This window comes from Poecilia mexicana, unplaced genomic scaffold (assembly GCF_051168715.1).
Source record: "Poecilia mexicana isolate PSO_F unplaced genomic scaffold, ASM5116871v1 scaffold_17, whole genome shotgun sequence".
NCBI lineage: Eukaryota > Metazoa > Chordata > Actinopteri > Cyprinodontiformes > Poeciliidae > Poecilia > Poecilia mexicana.
In genome coordinates this window covers 1,525,879-1,542,228 of record NW_028263386.1, presented here as the reverse complement: position 1 = coordinate 1,542,228, position 16,350 = coordinate 1,525,879, and positions in this window count along the sequence as shown.

Here is a 16,350-nt window from a genome sequence, read left to right as displayed (position 1 = left end):
GCTCTGCTGGTGTCTGCAAAATAACCTGTTTCAAAAACCTCTAAATTGATGTGTTACAATGTTTTTTTGTCTGGCAACCTCAAGCCCAGCCCTATTCCTCACCAGGCCACCCAGCTGGAGCTCCACCTACGAGAGACTGCTAAATTTATTCTGTTGGATTTAAGCTGCAAAATGGCTGCTGGAAAAGGAAACTATTATACTGTTGGCTGCAATACATAGCATGTGTCCATGTATTTTCTCCCAGTCCCAGACAACAAAACAGCATGGCTACATTTTATTCCTGCCTCCAGTGTCCCTGCGATGTTACCAAATTGTGCAGTATGTGCAACTCAGTTTATGAAGCAGTTCTTTGAGAACAACCAAAAGAACACGACAAGATTAGCCAAAATACTTGGACTGAAAGAAATGTCTGTTCCTATTGTTCAAATGGCATTGTTGCTCAGCATGAACCTGATTTGTCAGTTAGCTTAAAGCTAATGCTGAGCAATAGCCTGTGCTAGTCCTGTTCCTCAGGTTATGTTACAATACCTGAGCATTTACTGAAAGTGATAATCTACATTGAGAATGTGCAGTGTTTGTGAAAACATGGCGATTATCGGACATTACCAACATCTTGTTTTACATGTTGAGAGAAGTGTTTCTCCTCTGACCTCTCAAATATAGATTTTAAAAAAAGATCTAATTCTCAGACTTTGTCCTTTGTCCTATTTTTTAAACATACCACTCTTTTAGAGAGCAAGATGGATGTTTACTTCCATTTTAAAATTTAAAAATATCAAAATGATGTTTTTCCACTTGCATGCCTGTGTTACATTTAAGCTGAGTTACTACTGTATTTGCTATTACTCTGGAAATTTCTGTCTTGTTGTGGACCAGAGGCGAGCGATTTGTGTAAATATTATGAAATCTTATATGACCAATCTCTGGATTTTAACACACCTGCTAAGATTTTACTAATGTAAAAATACCTGATGTTCAGTAAAGGTCTAAAACAGATTAAATAAAATCACAGCTATATTTTTTATTCCAGAATAAGGGATTTTTTTTTATTATTACAACAATATGTACAACAAGTTACATAAACAGTAACTAGATGAACAAAGAGGCTTAAGGAAGATAACAGCAAAAATTATAAACAAGAAAGGAATACAAAAAGGAAGAGGTTACAAACAGGACAAGGTTAAATACAGTAGTTAGGACAAATTACATGAGAAATTCTTTACAAATAAAAAAACATCTTTCCAAAATATTTGAGTGTAAGAACAGTCCCAAAAAAGATGAGTGATAGTCTCCTCAGAATTGTGACAAAATGAACATAGAGGGTCTACATTAGGGTGATATTTAAATATTTTACTATTAACAGGATAACATCTATGTAGAATCTTTAGAGACACTTCTCGAATCTTATTAGTAATTAAATATTTCTTCAGCAATAACCAAACATCTTTCCAGCAAATACCATTAAATATATTGTTCCAAAAAAAAGTAGAAGCTGGTTTGCATATATGATCTCTTATAATGAGTTCTCTAATGCATTTGTTACTAGTCTTACTACTTAAAAATGGGTCTGAGTTACCAATGAATAATTGTTCTCTTAAGTAATCAGCATGGTATTGAACAGAGGATGACAGTAACATTTTCACCCCAGAAGGAATGGCATCAAAAACAATTGCAAATTCTTTAGGCAGTACAGGAAAATTATATGTGGTCAGAAATTCATCATAAGAGTAAGTATTACCTTCTTTGTTGAAAAGATGATGTACACAAACAATGCCTTTGTCAAACCATTTTTTAAGAAAAATAGATTTATGTTTATAGCAGATGTCTTTGTTATTCCAAATATAGTAGTTGTGTGGGGAAAAGTTATGTTTATGTATTAAATTCCAGCAAAGCAGTATCTGTTTATGGAAACTGGAAAGTTTAACTGGGATTTTTTCAATACTATAGTTACATCTTAAAAGAAAAGATAAACCACCTATAGCCTCAAATACATGTGTGGATATAAAGTTCCACAGAGAGTTTGGATTTAGAAGATACCTTTTAATCCACTTAATTTTAAAGGAAGAATTCAAAGTTTGAAAATCTAAAACATTAAATCCACCAGAGCTCAACTTGTTTATCATTACATTTTTCCTAATAAGATGAACCTTTTTCTTCCAAATAAAATCAAATAATATTTTATCTACTTTTGAACTGATCTCATTGGAAACCTCAAGTGCTGAACTAGCATATACCAAACTGGAGAGACCTTCAGCTTTAGACAGTAAGACCCAACCAGAGATAGATAAATCTCTCTGTAACCACATATTAAATTTCTTTTGGATTAAAGCAACAATGGGGTTAAAAATTTCAATTGACCTTTGGTTTTCTTCTTTCGTAATGGAGATACCAAGATATTTAACTTTATGTTTAACAGGGATTCCTGAGATTTCAGTTTCATAGCAGGTTTTTATAGGAAGCAATTCGCATTTAGAGAGATTAAGTTTGAGGCCAGATGCTGAAGAAAATTCATTAACCAGCTTAATAGCAATATTTATTTGAGAGCAATCTTTTAAAAATAGAGTCGTATCATCTGCCAGTTGACTCAAACAAATTTCTCTCTCTGCAATTTGAATACCCTTTAAGCCGCTGTTCTTTATGAAATTTGCTAATATTTGCATAGGTAGAAGAAACAAAAACGGTGAAATTGGACAACCTTGACGAATTCCACGCTCAATATTAAATCTACAGGTGGTTCCATGAGATAGTTTAACTGAACTGTTACCTAATGCATATAAAGTGCGAATTGACTTTTTAAACTGCTCACCGAAGCCAAAAAGGTCGAGTGTTTTAAACAGAAATTCGTGTTCCAGTGAATCAAAGGCTTTATGGAACTCCAGAAAAAGAATAAAACTGTTTTCTGATATTAGATCAGAGTAATCTAATAAATCTAAAACAAGTCTTATGTTATCAGTTATATATCGTCCAGCCATAAAGCCATTTTGCGTTTCTCCAATAATATCATTAAGTACAGATTTTAATTTATTAGCCAAACATAGAGCAAATATTTTATAATAATTATTTAATAAAGTGATAGGGCGCCAATTGTCTAAACTTAAAGCATCTTTTTGCGGTTTAGGAATTAATGTAATTACGCCTTGACGAAGTGTGGTCGGTAGTTGTTCTTTCAGTATACTTTCTGTAAAAACATTCAATAAAAAGGGAGGAAGTTGGGTAGAGAATAATTTATAAAATTCAGATGTTAGCCCATCAGTGCCTGGGGACTTGTTTAATTTAAGGTTTTTAATGGCATCCAAAATTTCTGTAAGCGTTATATGTGAATCACAGACTGACCTTTGGAGTTCTCCGATGGGTTTAACCTCACCAAGATTCTTAAAGAAATTATTCATTTGGGTACCAGAGATATTTGAGGTATATAACATTTTATAATAGTTTTCACAGATCTTGGATATCTCTCTTGGATCTCTTTATCTACAATATTACCATTTGAGGAGAGTTTATTTATATTATTTTTATTCTGTCTTTGTTTTTCTAGATTAAAACAATAACTGGAATTCTGCTCACCCACCTCTAACCATTTCGCTCTTGATTGAACAAATGCACCTTTAGCTTTATTTATGTACAATTGATCTAGTTTTAGTTGTAATGATAGGAGTTCTGCTTGCTGTGGTTCAGACAGGTTTTCTGGCAAAATGGATGATAGAGCAGTAAGGTTTGTTATTAAAGTGATTTCCTCTACATTTTTCCCTTTCTTTGTTTAGAACCAAATTCTATAAAATATTTTCTTAACTCAAATTTTAAAAGTTACCATTGTTTTTGATAATTACCTTCCTCTGTAGCAGTCCTAAAATATTCTAAAATTATATTTCTTATTTCCCTTAGAGTTTCATTTTGCAAGAGAGAATTATTAAGTTTCCAATAGGCTGGATATCTTTGAGTTGGTTTGTTTGGCGATAAATTTAAAGTTAATGCAATTGCTTTGTGGTCTGATAAGGGTGTCGGCATAATTTCTGTTTTACAGTTCAGTTGAGTAAGGGATTCTGAAATGAACCAAAAATCAATTCTAGATCGTAATGAACCGGCTCTGTTTGTCCATGTAAAGTCTCTTCTACCTGGATTATTAACTCTCCAAATATCAACAAGGCCTCTTTCATTTATGAAATCAGATAAGAAAGAACTACCTGTAATTTTTGTGGCTATCTATCAATTTTGTTGTCTATAGTACAATTAAAATCTCCACCCAGTATTATTTTAACTTCAGAGAACCTTTCAACAATACTATCAATCAAATTATTTAGCGTTTGAAATAATTCTTTGTTTTGTCTCGTGCTTGAGTAACCATAAATGTTTCCAAACAGAAAAAGTTGGTGACAATAACAGAAAACTATCAACATATAATGACCATTAGAGTCAGATTGAGTAAAAATAACTTTCTCATTAAATTTGTGCTTAAGAGTTAGTGTTCCAGCAGAATGGCTGTTTCCATGGGACATCCATAAATCCTCGCCCCATTGCGATTTCCAGAACTTGTAATCTTCATTAGACGAATGCGATTCCTGAACCAAGCAAAAGTCTGCGTCAAAGTTTTTTGTATAAAGAAAAACTGCCTTTCTTTTAATAATGTCTCTTAAGCCTTGAGCGTTAACTGAAATAAATTTTAGAGTAAAAATGTTTAATTGGAACGATAGAAAAAAAGTTAGAACAGTGACTTAACTCCTCTTAAGTTGGATGAAACAGCGGAGCTATTCTCCCTTTAGAACAAAATATCCATTAGAATATTTCTTTGTTTTCAACAAATGCTCTCCCTCCGACGAAATATGCCATCTTTTTCTCCTCCCTTGCCTTTTGGATGATGGGCCACAGCCGTTTTCTTTTGTCGCGATCCTCCGGGGTCAGGTCTTCCATGAAGCGCAGTTTCCTCTGAGTCAGGTAGTCCGCCTTTTTAGACATCTTCCACACGGCATCCCGGTAATGCCTCATAGCGAACTGGATCATGACATCCCTCGGTTGGGGTTGAGCCCTGGCAACATTTGATCTTCCGACCCTGTGCACTGAGTCGATTACATCCGAGAATTTTTCTTTGTGGCTTGGAACTATATTTTGACAGATGTCAATCACTTTCATCCTGAGCTCTTCCCCTTCAACCTCCGGCAAACCCCGCAAACGTAAGTTCCAGCGGCGTTTATAACGTGCCAACTTGATTCTCTAGAATTTTGATTTTTTCTTCCGCCTTATCAACCCTCTTTACTGTGGTATTCAATGTTTCTTTGATGTCTTGCAAATCAGCGGAGATAAATTCAACTGACCGCTTCAAATCATCCATAGATTTTTCAAGGGAAGATCCTTGCTTGCGTTAGCTCCTTCACGATATTGTCTGCCATTTCTTGCTCCATTTTACCTTTTTTGATGTTAGTGGATTTTGTAGGGGTAAGAGATGGGGGGTTATCACTCTTTCTCTTCGTCGAGGGATTGGTTGGCATTTCTATAAAAACCGATTTTCTAAAAAAAAAGTCTGGGAGAAAGTTCCGGTAGGCGCCTATCTTCTCACCGCCATTAGAGCCCAGAATAAAGGAATGGGGTATATGCCACGAGAGGTGGTGACGTATTTCCGTTTGAATTTATTCCACATAGGTTGGTTCTGGGTCCTTCTTGCTCCTATTGTTCTTGGCCGAAGCTGCAAGATCTGTACCATGAAAAAGACGCAAACTTAAAATGTCTGTGAGCTGCTGGTACAACAATCGAGTTTTGTGGTGTGCCGTTGTGTCCAGTAATTAGTCGGTACCATCCAGTGCTTAGTTTTTTAATTTTCCTGCTGATATCAAAGCGGCAGCGGACTGTAGCCAAAACTTAGCCACTACAGCTAACACGCGGTTTGTAGCTGCCTGCTGTTTCAAAGCTTGAGGATATTGAAGATCCAGCGTCAGAAATGGGAAGATGGGGGATATAAAGGTACGTGGTTCGTTCACTGGAATAATTTGTTGGAGGAAAATAATGCCGGAGGAAATCCACTGCTACGGAAACAGGCTGAGAACAGAGGCAGCGATTCGGCACAGGGTAAGTCAATACATGTGTTGATGCGCGTTTGTGTTATACAGAGTATGAAATTATTTTTAGGCAACTCCTTAGCTTTTCTTTATATGACATATATAAAATACATTTAACATGCAGTCGGAGCGACGAGCCCCTCCGATACTGAGCAGGTAATTTAAGAACAGCCGAGAGCAGCAACGCTTCAGCCCGATCCAAACCACACAAGTAGTCAGATTAATGTCCAAAACCTTCGTTTACAGCAGTTTAAGTTTCACCGATCCACATGAAAAACCCACAGAACAAATAGTACAAATCACGTATTTCCCAAATACCGAAAATATGATATCTACCTTTGCTGTTTCATAATTATAATCCACGTTAGAGTGAATTTTTCCATTGGCTGCTATAATCTGTTCTTGTAATTTCTATTTTTTTCCTCTGAGATTCTGCTTAGAAAATGAAGTTATGAAGTTACATTCTCCCGCTGCTTTTTGTTTTTAAAATGGTAAATTTAGGTTTGCCTCGACTTTTATAAACTAATACCTCTTATATGCAAAATTTTTTGTATTGCTGTTGGTACAGATATCAGGCGAACACTGTGCTTTGCCTGCTAGTAGTTTCAATTAATTTCAGCTGCACACTTTCAAGAGTATTCAGATTTTAACATGCATTTTCTAAGTAGTAAATATTTATTTATTTATAATTTTATAGGCATCATTAATAGTCATGCAGCGACTGAGAGGCCACTGTTAACATACTGTTGCCTGCGCACCGGAAGTGTCTATGTGGCTAAAAAATGCGGAAGTGCTAAAACGGAAGTCCGTGGCATATACCCCATTGGACGAGATTTGGTGAATGTCAGTTTGAAAATTAAACAATCGCTTATTAGCTGGGAAACATTCTTTTCGTTAAGACCACATTACTGTATTAAACAAGTTTTGAGTGTTTCAGATGTAATATTCTAATTTTAACTGTCATGTTTGCATTACTCTAAGTGGAAAATAATCATAATAAACAAAAATAATTAAAATAAGCTTGAAAGTGACGTAAGTAAAATAAAAGGTAAAACAGATAATTTAGTAAGCTAATGTTAATTTACCCACTTAGTATTATAAATAGACCTATATAAATTAGTTATTCTACTTTTTTTTCCTGTTAATTTCCTGTCACCGAACCAGTCCAGTTGGTGGCGGTAATGTGCCATGATTCCCAACCGCCATTAATCACAAGAAAAAGAAAAATAATTTGGCGCCTCAATCCACCTGTTGTAGTATCAGGCCGTTGTATGCATAGACATCAATACGTAGACGCCTCATGGAGCGCTGAGCCGTACGTAACTGCGTCCGCCATCTTGTATGTGGCAGCAGAGCGATCGGAGCTCCTTAAGTCCTGTGCTGTGAGGACTTATTTCAACCGTTTTACAAAACAAACTGGATTCACCGGCATTACCTTCCCCAGGTAAGGATGAAAGATCAGAATTACTTGACTTTGCAGCCAGAAATTTGCTTTTAAACAACCGAAAAATATTTCCTATGTAGCTAAATTGGCCCGAAATAACCGCTGATTGTTAGCTTAGCAGCTAATGTTTTCATACTGTTTTCTAATGAGAGAGAGCTGATGAGAAACCGCTGTTAGAGGAGAAGTTCGTTAGAAACCAGAGGATTTAGTGAGGAAAGATCAGTCAGGATCAGAGCTGGAGCTGCTGTTCTTCAGTCTGTTTCCAGCTCAGCTTCTCCATGTCGGTATTTAGCTATAAAGATGCTACGAGTCAGAGCCCAACATGCTGGAAATGGCTTTTTATGAATGTCAAGGAAACATATATGTATTTTCTATTAACTTTTGGATAATTTCTCTTTTATCCTTGGCTTCAGCCTGTGAACCAGGACGTCTCAGAAGTCATTGAGTTCTCCCAGTGAGACCAGCAGACTGAAGCCTGTGACCAGTGTTCCTAGTATAATAAATAAATGTTTTATTCTTTCACTTTTTGTGTATTTTTAAATATCTCAGTCTGAAGTATTATTGTATTAATGTAGCTTATATAATGAAATAAAAAATAATTTACTCTGTTGGAATTATTTTCACTCTTTGCTGTCAATAGCAGAGTTGACATTCTGTAATAAATATTTTTATCTGGAAAAAAGAAAAATATGTAGTTTAATGTTTGACAATGACTGATTTATAAATCAAAAGTCATTTCTCTATAATGTATAAAAAACAAATACAGGAAAATTATTTGTTTCTTGTCTTGAAATGTTAAATGTACATTAAACTATGGAATTATGTAAATATATTCTTCAATAAAACACTGTAAAAGTGTGTCTGTTCATCAATGTCATTATAAAAATTTTCAGAATCGTTTCTATCAAATAAAACATTGTGCTCTTTAATTTAATTGTGCTCTTTAAAGTTAGAAACGATCTCTTTAGTAATTTCTTTGATTGCCAAATATATTAATGTGTGTGAGAAAATGTGTCAATGGCAGAAATTAACTTAAAATACTTTGTAGAACGGCACTTTATCAAGTTCAGCCCATTCACTTGTATTACCATACTGGCACATATTCCACATTCAGTAAATATGCACACACACACACACACACACACACACACATATATATGTATATATATATATATATATATATATATATATATGTGTGTGTGTGTGTGTTTGCACACACACAAACAGTTCTTCAGCAGAAAAGAGGAGAAAATTAATCTTACTCTGTTCAAGACTATATATATATATATATATATATATATATATATATATATATTGCTCAAAAAAATAAAGGGAACACTTGGAGTTATATTGTGTTGTTTAAGTGTTCCCTTTATTTTTTTGAGCAGTATATATAATTTCTTATATAGTATTCATATATTTGTTATTTGAATAATAAAATATTTTTATTTGTTAACTAATAAATAAATTATATATATATTTTATATATATACATATATTTTATTATTTAATATATTGACGTCTGTGTGTGTACATATGTCCATAAATGTTGATTACTGTATATATAAAAACGATCAAAATCAATCTATTATAGGTTCACATTTATTTTCTTTATTCAGAAATTACAATTAAAATATAATGAAAAGTCATAAATGTTGTCTTTGGTGATTGTTTAATTTCCAAATATATTCACGTTTATATGTGAGTGGGTCGATGACTAACATTAGCTAAAAATACTTTGTGGAACGGCATTTTCTGAAGTTCGGTCCATTCATTTGTATTAGCTTACTGGCAGAGATGCCACATTCAATATGGCGGACGCGATTACATATCGCTGCAACGGGCCGACCCGCTCCATGAGGCGTCTACGTATTAATGTCTATGGTTGTATGTTTTGAGGTAGTTGGGATTATTCACCTGTAGATTATACTTTGGACACCTTTTTCTAAATTGTTAATATTATTCCTGATTAAGTTATTGAAGGTATTTTTTGGGTTTTCATCGGATCTTCTAAGCATTACGGCAGAAAACACAGGCTTAACCTCTTAGCGTTTTGTTTGACTGCTGGCGACTGAAACATCAGAGAAACATAAATGGCGTCATGAATCAGCATCAGATTAAGGATGGACTTTAAAGAGGAATCGCTACAACCAAGTGAGGATCTGCTGGACTCATCCAAAGGTAGGAAAAACAATTCCTGGAGAGGCGGACTGAGAAGACGTTTCAAGGTAAGAGATGCTGCTGGTCATTGCTAATCTGTTGATGCTAAAACTGATGATGGCTAGCTGCTATGCTGTCTGGTTTATGCTGTTTTTGGAAGTTCTGAATCTCTGCTGAGAGTCCATGAGCTAAATGTGCTCTGAAGGATTCTGCTGTGGCTGAAAATCATCATGTTTTGCGATTTTTCTGTTTGTGAATCTGCTTCTGCTGCTGTCATGTAATCTGTAGTCATGAATGTTTTGGTGCAACAAGTATGTTGAATCTGAAGTTCAAGACTTAAAATTAGTTAAAACTTGAATGGAAAGATGTAAAAAAAAATGGCTGCCAACACTTTGGCGAATAAGTTAAAAAGCAGCAGGAAGAACTTTAAATTTAAATTGATCACTTTCATAAACCTTGATTTAAATAAAAGTAACATGTACTGACATAAATGATGTCGCTCTGCTAAAACTCTGAATTTTTATCTTTACTTTTAATAATGTTTATATCTTTTTATCTGTTTTAATCTTTTTCAAAATCTCTTTCTCTTTTTCACTGCTTATTCCGTTTTTATTTTTATTTTAATTATGTAAAGCACTTTGAAATGCCTTGCTGGTGAAATGTGCTATACAAATAAAATTTGATCGATTGATTGATAAATAATGAACTGATGCTTGGGAGTTAAAATAAGGTCTTCAATTTAGACTTAAAAAAATTAAACTAAAGACAGCTATACAATAGTTTGAAATTTAATCTAAATATTTCAGAAACTGGTATCCGTACTCATCAGGATCATCTACTACAATTATCAATAGTTCAAACTGATATTATTCATGTTCTGCATCAATATAAAGTAAATTTTTGGTGCTGGAAGAACACTCTGCCATGTTCAATTTCATCTTTCCTGCATGACGACTGTTAAAGGAGCGATTTAAACACAGCGGCATCTGATGAACATGCAGGTAATTATCTGATCCATTATTTGATCTTTATAATATAATCTTTAGCCGTTGTACCCAAACGTTTATTCTGAAGTTAGTTGCTTTGTTCATATAGAACCTGTTAGCCTGTTTTTTACTTGCGACTCATTTATAGAAAGTTAGAAACCAAAGGAAACCTAGCACACATTGGCATAACCTTGTCCTGTAATCTTAATTATTTTTTCTCAGCTGTCTTACTGCATTGCAACAGTTTTTTTTTTAGCTGTAGACCAAGGAGTTTTTTGTTTGTCTGTAAATAAATGAAACCGGTTGTTCCTCCTTTTGTTTGGTTGAAAGCTGTAAATACAAGTTGTGTGACCTTTTCTCGGACTATCTCTTTAGCAAAGTCTATGGCTTTGATTGTGCAGCATGTCTAGTTTGTTTCAAATGCAAACCCCACATCATTAAAGGTGAGTGTTTGACCTTTATATGAGCAGAGTGCAAAATGCATGTTGTGACCTTGAGTTCTGCAGACATTGGGCCTAATCTTTGAAATATTTTATATAAAGAAACTATTTAGAATATGTAATTTAAGAACAATGGAAAACCTACCTTCAACTCCAGTGTATTTACCTTCAATTAGCACCTGTTGAGAAAATAAATTTAAAATAAGCTAGTTTTAAAACTTAATATGTCTTGATTCAAATGGCCTAAATTGTGGTTTTAAATCAGTAACTTATTCTGGCCTATTGACCTTTATTTTAACTGTAGTTACAGCAGATGGTTTGCTAGGATCGTTTGAACTGCCTTTTGTCTGTGAGAAAACAATACAGTGGAAGTTGTAGCTTTTCACACTCATCTGTGAAAGGCCGTAAACACGGCAGGGGTTTAGGCTTCAGATAGAGGGTCAGAGATAGTTCCTGGTTGGAGGAGCAAAGGTACGCCTTATTTGAATAAATTAAATACAAGAGGATAAAACTTTCTACACAGAAGTAACAAATTAGATTTTGCGCTTGCAATTCTCCAAAGATGTCTTTGCACGTCTTTGCTTTTCTTTCTTTCCTTCTTTCCATTTATGTCAGGTAAATGAATGTATGTCTCCGTTGTTCTGCAGTTTCTGGTGTAAGTTTGTGCATTGTCTTACTTTTAAGTTATGCATTGTCTTATATTGGATTAAACTCTGTAATTCTGTGATGTCAACACGCATTGTTGTTTCCTTGTGGCTACACGTGGCCCGCCGAGAGGACCTGGGATCTAAGGAAGAGAGAGAGCCAGACTTTTTTCTAAAGTTAACCTATTTTAGGAAATTCTTCCTTAACACACCAGTACCTAATATTTATTCATTCTATATAGTTTCATAAGTTATGACAGAAAATGTAATAAGTTATTTAGTCAGGCATGTTAATTATTGATTTGTATCCTTTTTAAAACCATCTGGTTTTATAAAAGGTCCAGTCCTGATAACCTTGCAGAGAAGTTGAATTGCAGTATTTCATTAGGATCACACTGTGTTCTTAGCTATGGCACCTTCCTGCCTGCAGGGGGCGTCAGCTGAGCTCCTGCAGATAAAGGCATGTTCACCTCATAGTGATGATCCATTGGGCTCTGCCTTTCAGTGTTTTTAACCATCTGTTTCCTTGGCCAAGCACATCGTTGACCTTTGCTGCAACTAACGTTATTCCCCTTTCCTTTTGCAGCTTTGAATGTGAGACAAAAGATGATGAAGCAAAAAAATAAAACCATCAATAAAAATGAGGAACAAAGAATAAGAAAACTGAATTTGGAAAGTGAGGCTCATGTGGCCAAACTGAGTATTAAAATCTGAGCTTCATAAGTGGAAAATATCCCCAAGACTGAAGACTTGTATTGAAAATGCAATGATTTGGAGATAATAAGTCATAATAAAATGGTTTTATCTAGCATCAAGACCCCAGAAGATGGAGGCAGAGATGGAGCAGGTCTTTGAAATGAAGGTTAAGGAGAAGAAGCAGAAGCTGTACTTTAAACCAACAAAACTTTAAACCAACAAAACAACTCAAACAATTACACACCAAGAACTAATGCAAAACTCATCCAGTGTATTATAGGCCTGGTGGGCCACCAGACTTTACTTTTGCACCACTAGGCTAAGCATTACTTATTTAAGCCTTTTTAAAATGTTTGCAGTTTTTAAGACTTTTTAGTTGATGTTCAGGTATTCATTTTACAATCTTTCAATAACACAGTGATATTTTCAAACTTTAAACATTTTTTAGCTGAAAAACACGACTGGCCGCTGGATGAATGACTGAACTAGAACCCAACCACCAGACTTAGCAAGTTTTCTGGGGAAATCTTATCATTCTTAAAAAGCTGACACCCCACCACCAACCAATACAAAACTAATTTTACACCACCAAACAGTAAATAAAACACATTCTAAAAATCTACACTACAGCCCAAAACAAAACACTTGTTTTCAACTACCAAAAAGCAAAACACATTTTAAATAATACAAAACTCAATTTTAAAAAGCCCAATCCCCACAAGTAACCAATGAACATTATTTTTAAACCATGAGAAACAAATATAATTTTAAAAAAGTGTTAACTCCACCATAAATCAATGCAAAACCCCTTTTACACCACCATATAATTAAAAACCAACCAAACTGAACACAGGTAATGAAAGCAGAAGTTTGATAATCTACTTTGTCTCTGGGAAGCAGCAGGACGACTCAACAGCTCAATTCAGATGGTTCAAGGTCTGAATCTCTGTCCAAACTGGACAAAGTGTCCTTGTCCAACTTCACTGCTTCCATCGTCTTTGAACGCTCCACAATACAGATTCACCTGGAAGGAACAGAACATCAGATGAGTTTGGTTTATTAAGAATCTAAATGCTGTTCAGTCAGCTGCTGTGTTAATCCAGTTTGAACGCTGATGCTGATTTGACTCTAAGTGTGTTGGTTCAGGCTCTGCTGGGTCTGTGTGGAAACTACAGGAGGTCGGGGTGAAGAGAGGCTCTCTGAGGACGGCTCCACCAGGTAAGAACTCCTCACTGACTGATGGATGGACTGCAGGTAAACTTGCTGTGAGACTCTGTACACTGAAACTACAGCCAATCGCACCAAGACAACTGGACTGTAAGCAGAAAACCTAATGCTTCATCATGTTTAATATCATGTGATGTCAGGCCTGACAGCAGATAAATCATTTTGTTGATGACTTATCTCCATGTTCTGCATGTGGAGCAGCTGTTACCTCCTGAAGGGGGCACCCAGTACATCAAGCTTCACTGCTTTATATAATGAAATAAGAATAGTCTTATGAACCTCTCTGTAGGGATGGAGTTAAGATTGTAACTAGAAAGAATTGGTTCCTGTATTTACCTGGAACCAGCACAATGTCAAGATGGCTTCCAGCTACCACTAATACCTCATAACTATTAGAACAGCAATTTGCTGCCATCTAGTGGGCAGAGTTCTGCCAAGCAATGCCCAATTTTATTTGGATGCTTTAGTACAGTGTTTTTCAACCACTGTGCCGTGGCACTCTAGTGTACCATGAGTGATCGTCAGGTGTGCCGTGGAAATGATCCAATTTCACCTACTGTATTTTACACACTATAAGCTGCTACTTTTTTTCCTACACTTTGAACATGCGGCTTTTCAGTGGATTTTTCTTCAACCACCAGGGGGCTCTTTAGCAGGAAGTGAATCATTAGAAGTCAAAATTGTAAATCAAAGAAGAATGCGCTAATTTTCATTTAGAACAACCACATGCTAGCAGCAGGCAGGACGGAGAAATGTTTTTAAACTCATATGATGCAGCTTCTAAGTTGAGGAGTGTTGATCTGGCAGGACAGGAGGGAAATAAAGCCGCTGCACGTAAACTCGGCATGAACAAAACTGGATTTGGAGACGGAGAACTTGATATATCCAGCAGTTATTAGGATGCAGCTCTCTGCTGCCCTCTGCTGGATCCTTATGGGAAACCGAGAGCGGCAGAGATACCAGTGGCCTGTAGGCCGGTGCAGCTGATATATGTAAGTTTCCAGGGGGAGGGGAGGCTTCAAAAAAATTAAAGGTACGGTTTGTAGTATGGTGCGCTCATAGTCCAGAAAATACGGTAATTGGTCTTAAAAGATTTTTTGAAAACGAATTATCTGCAAATAATTTGAGTGTCTTTGCTATAGTAGAGACTAGCAGCGTAATTATGTCATTTTATTACCACTAGATGGCAGTAAGTACAGAGCATTTTACATTAAAACAAGATAATTAGTGCATCACACACCACAGTGTTGTGGCCCTGTTCAGGTGTATTTTTGAAAAGGACATATTAAGTGCAATTTGAAATAAGAAATGTAAAATATGCTAAAAATAATTTTTTGTGTTTATTTGATTCCTATTCAAGACACTTTGATAAGAATGACTATATATGTAATATAGGCGGCTACAGAGTATCTTTGTATTATTTGAGTCTGGAGAATCTTTTATTTTGAAAATTCTTTAACCGGATTCTCTGTTACTTGCGCGCCAACACTGAGCCCACAAGCAGCAAAATGAGTAAGAAACGGATCAGGTGTCTTTGGAAAGTTTCTTAGCAAAGGGGAAAAGGCCCAGAGAAGAGACAGGAGGATGGATTTATCCCGGACCGGTAGGTGAGTCAAACATTACAAGCCGCTCTGAGTAACATGCGGCGGCCGGCTGCTAATGAGGCAATGAAGCTTCAAACTGCTTCACCTGTAGAGACCAAGCAGGCTGTGGATATAAGCAACACTTCGGGTGTCATTGTCTCCATCACTCCCAGATGGACCCGTCTGGTTGCAGAGAAACAAGCTCAGGGCTCCGTTAGTCATTATCGTGAGTTAAAATGTTCACGAAAGTAAAATGCTTGTTTTTGTGGCGCATCTGTATCTTATTTTGAAGGGATATGTAAACGTTACCATAGCGACCAGAGTCAGAGCGTTTGGGCGAGAGGAGATGAGTAGAGCTGTGAGTCTTAAGTCTGGTTTAGATGGCAAGATTTAAGGATGTCGGCCGATTCTCCAAACCTCTGTGACCAGAGAGCTGATAAAAGTCCAACAGGTTCGATCGGTTCGTGTTCAGCCTCAAGGCAGGAGCAACACGAACCGATTCCAGAAGAAAATCCAGTAAAACCCCCAACATAGCAAACGGGAATTTAGAATAACCAAACACGGATGATGATGTAGAAGCAATAGTGACAGTTTGTGGAGACATTTTAAGAGATAAAAGAAACAAAAAGAAAAGGTGGTGGATAAAAGACAGCGGGAGCAGCAGCTCTATCTGCTGCACTATGATTTGGAGGTGACTGTGTTTTTTCATAGTTAACATTTTTAACTGAATAAACATAAATAATGACCTTTAGATTTAATAATAAACATTTCCACATATCATCTCCGATATCCACCGGACTCAGTTGCAGCAAAATTTTCCAAGTCTTGACCGGTCCGTGGTAATAAAAAGGTTGGGGACCTCTGACCTAAAGGATGAAAATAACTTTATTATTAACATGGAAAAAATAAGGTAGAAATGGAAATGGTTTAAGTCTGTGTATTAAACACAAAATAAAATCACTAACTGAAAATGGATGAAAGGGATGACTTCAGTCATTTAGGATGCAATGATGAGGCGGCACATAAGCCTACGATCAAGGTAAGCTGGGAGGAATGGAGAATTCCCCAGAGTTTAGGCAGAACAGAACAAGTCTTTAACCAAACTTCTATAAACTTGCTGCTGATG